This window comes from Cydia amplana, chromosome 6 (genome assembly GCF_948474715.1).
Source record: "Cydia amplana chromosome 6, ilCydAmpl1.1, whole genome shotgun sequence".
NCBI classification, from domain to species: Eukaryota; Metazoa; Arthropoda; class Insecta; order Lepidoptera; family Tortricidae; genus Cydia; species Cydia amplana.
This window is the reverse complement of record NC_086074.1, coordinates 11,430,068-11,434,217: the sequence shown is the minus strand read 5'-3', so window position 1 is coordinate 11,434,217 and position 4,150 is coordinate 11,430,068.

The window sequence follows — 4,150 nt, the reverse complement described above, 5'->3', positions numbered from 1 at the left end:
CTTGTCTGTACCGAATACTCTTGGTGCTGTCTCACTGCTGAAGCGAGAAGAGGAATGGAATATTAACCTTTTAACCGCCAGCAATTGTTGATCGGGCGTGCTCGTGTCGCCACCGACAGTAATTGTACCACGCAGAGTAAGGTTCGCATAGTTACGGGAGTTATAAATGTGCTGTAAAAACCTAATCAGATCTTTGTCTTATTTATCAGTCTGGCGAAATGAGCTGGAAATGGAATGTCTTATATATCAGACTCTGGCGGTTAAAGGGTTAAAGGTCGCTTCTAATGTGAATAGTCACTGATCAAGAATTGTTATATGGATCTCTTTTATTCACACGTTTATTTTATTTTGAGGAAATAGTTGATATAGCACGTTGCTTCTGCGTCGGCAGTGGGACGACTGCTTGTATTTTCCTAGAAAATAATACAGATGTAGTACAAGATGTTTGGTGAGAGTGACGTGTCATCCTGATATTTTGTTGCGGAATTGTTTCACGAATTTTAAGTCTTGATGCGAGTGCACTATTTGAACGAAATGTCCCTGTTGTCTGTTGTACTTATATCGATAATTCGATTATTTTTGTTAATTTAATTATCCAGTTATATAACTTTTTTATTTTTTTCACTTGTTGAATCTGGTACTTCTTTATTTATCGACTTATAACTAGGAATGTATATTTATGTATCTAAATTCTTAAAACACGGATTTATCAGCGGATTTATTTTTATAACGTCGCACTTAAAAATCAGATGACAAGTTAAATAAATGAACTTTAATAGTGTGCTCACATCGCAAACATTTCGCGATCGCCTCTTCGCCGGCTGTTTGTTTCTAATATCGATGTACGACCAAAGTCCAACAGTAAATATATACACCATTTTATATTTCAAACAAAGGTAGCGAATACGTTTGCTGGAATTTATTTACTCGCTGAAGCATTTAGACTTTGTTACATTTATAACTAATGTGTATCAGTTTGTTGTTGTGGAGTGAAATTATTCATGTTGAATTAAATTTACAATAAAAATCACCAATGTCGTACTTTGTGATCTCACTCAGTTCCAATTATTAACCAAGTAGAAAAAATACGTTTTTAGTGGGTTTTTTTTTCATAATTATACGTATACGTAGGGCTACTGTTTTGTTTTAATGTTTATTTGGGCACAAAAGGTACATGTTTCTTATAGCTGTTAGAACTTTGAATACATTATTTTCTCGATTGATGCAATTTACTTTTAGTTAACTCGTTGGAATAACAAATGTTGTTCCATCACTGCACTAGCGTTAGAAGCAACGTATAGGAAATTTTACTAATCCCTGGCCGGCGAAGAGACTAATATTACATAGTTATGTTGTATGATGTTGTTTTAGGCATAGACTGTACAAATACCTCATGAAATAATTAGTATCCATTACAGTTGATACAAAAAATAAATATTTCGACGGATATTTATAACTTTTTTATGCAAAGAGCTCGAAACATGATTATGCCGCTTTAAAAAATTGTTCGTGATAATATAAAAACCAGGCGGGGCGTGCAGCGTGGCGTCGGGCTCACAAGTGATTTAAGCAGCGTGCACTAAAGCCGCTCCTATACGCTTGCATTTGTTTAACATGCACGCCGCACGCCCCGCCCTGCGGCACGCCCAACTCGAGCGTCCACTGAAGAGGTATTTGCACACAAAATTATATTCATGATTGGCGAGTGTGCAAAAATGCAAAAAGTGAACACTTGCAATTTGTACAACGCACAAAATTTGTGAAGCGTAAACTGGTCTCCCACGCCAGTGGATTAGGTTTCGTGTAAAGCCTATCATTAGGGTACTTAAATGTTAAAATCCAGGGACGGTGAAACGATCTAGAGAAAATTGTTCTACCGAACATTTCTACTTTCTAGTTCTCTTTTTTTCTCCAACAATTCGAAGAAAATATTTATCAGTAACAGCACTTCTGGCAGCTGAACTTTTTCGGTGTAAATCTTTATGAGAAAATTATCGAAGGAAGTAATGGCCGCAACTAATATTATATTATGTTGGAATATTACTAAATTTGGAGTGTAAATATATCTGTATATATTTGATTTAACAATGTGGCGTTAATCTAGTGCCTTTAACTGACGTTTTGTCATTCTGTAACAAGGGTGATTTCTTTATGTTTTTACCAAAGAAGTAGTAGTTTTCAGATATGTATGATAATGATATGTTATACCTATACACGCACACGACGTGCGTTATAAGCACACGAGGTACATAGACCAGATATTGTGAACTTTACCCGTCCTACCCGGCGAGCCGTGAATGCCAATACTTATAGTACGATAAGAGAAAATGAATTTAATGATGTCGAGATTTATTTAGACTAAATTGTAAGTATATTTACGTAAGTGCCTACTTTAAGTAAATATTTTTATATGGATTGTGTGGTTACACAAATGTTTTATATTTATGTATATAAATCGGTGCCAACGTAAATATATTGTTGTAATTTGTTATGTAGTGATATAATTTTATGATGTATCGTTGCCTCTGAGGGCGCCCGCGCCGCGAGCTTTAACAAGGAATGTGCAATCGTTGTTCTATTGGAATACAGTTTGGAAACAAAACTACTACATGTATTGATCATTTATTCCTACCTCTCACAGTCCAACAACTCATTCTGCATTCGAGTATTAGTCACCATTATTTACAATTCAATACTATTTGGTACACACTGAGCATTTCAATAAAAATGCTATCACTATAAACTATGTACAACAATTATCATTCATTTCGTATGAAATATAAATACATTAGGTACAATTCCCTTAAAGCAAATATTTAAGACAGTAACCCTACCTGTATCATGATTATTACACTTTCTTCATCTATGTAATAAATAGAGCGCTAATAAAATAAAATGTAAGTACCTAATTATAATTTAAATACAAAAGCATAATCTGTCTCGCATACCTACCTCATCAGATACAATTGCAAGTATTCATCGTTGCAACTTACAAGTAGTATTAATTAATAATAAATGATAAAATGTCTGAATCATTACCAGATGTCACTAAAAATCTTGCCGTCTCGGAATCTTATTGAGCTTATTGTCGGACTAGGTTGATTTGTGTAAGATGGTCCAGTTATATTTTTATTTGTTTATTTATTTAAATAAAATGCTTGTTGTTATTTTCCCAGTGCTTGCTGTTGAGTGCAATGATTTCGCCTTATATCCAAATTAGCTGTTACCATCGCTATCGTTAATTTCTACCTATATTTTTCAGTCTTTGCTTTGACTACCTAGTGTTACCATTTCTGTATGGGTCACACGTGTTTTTGGGTTCCAATCTTTCATTATTTTATATCTGTGGTTAAACTTTCTGGGCTTCTAATACTTCGCTCTTTTTACGGAATTCCGCTTTTAAGTTGCTTCCTTGTTCTGGGTGCTCGTTTGTTTGTCTTCTAAGATACATAACGAACCAGCGAGACCAGATTATTAAGAACAAATATATCAGCGTTGTATTTCGTAACGTCGATCAGGCACGTACTTGGTATTATGTAAAAAAGACTAAGAAATGTAACAATTTAACCGGGATCCTACAAGAAACTATACTGGATAAACCAAATCTTGTCAGTAGTAAAAGGCGGCAAATTTGAAAAATCGCGGTTTAGCAACACTGTGTTCGAATAATTCCAAAATCGCGTGTCATCTGTGTGTTATCTGTGGAATGTGGATCGTGAATGACAGCCATCATCTTATTGTTTACATTCTGAATCGTTTCTATTTCAAGAGAAATTTCTGCTGTCACCATTAAATACCAAGATTATGCATGACCTCAAGCAAAGCTAAGGTGCCTACAATGTATTACTGAATCGCGATTAGAAAGGGATTGAGATAGCTGTCAATCCATATTGATTTTGACGTAAGTGTATGGAAATCTGTTATTTCTAATCCCTTTCTGATCGCGGCGTGATAATACAATCATGCTCGTTGACGGTAAACATTACTAAAATTTGAGGTTATATTAATTCACTCGAACTGACGTATGAAGGGCGGAAAATAAACACGTTTTGGTTCGATGTACATTGCTGCTTTTCTTAGCGCAATTCTGCTCTTTGAGTGTTACATGGTGTTACCCTATTTTAATTTGCAGTACATTGCTACTGACAAG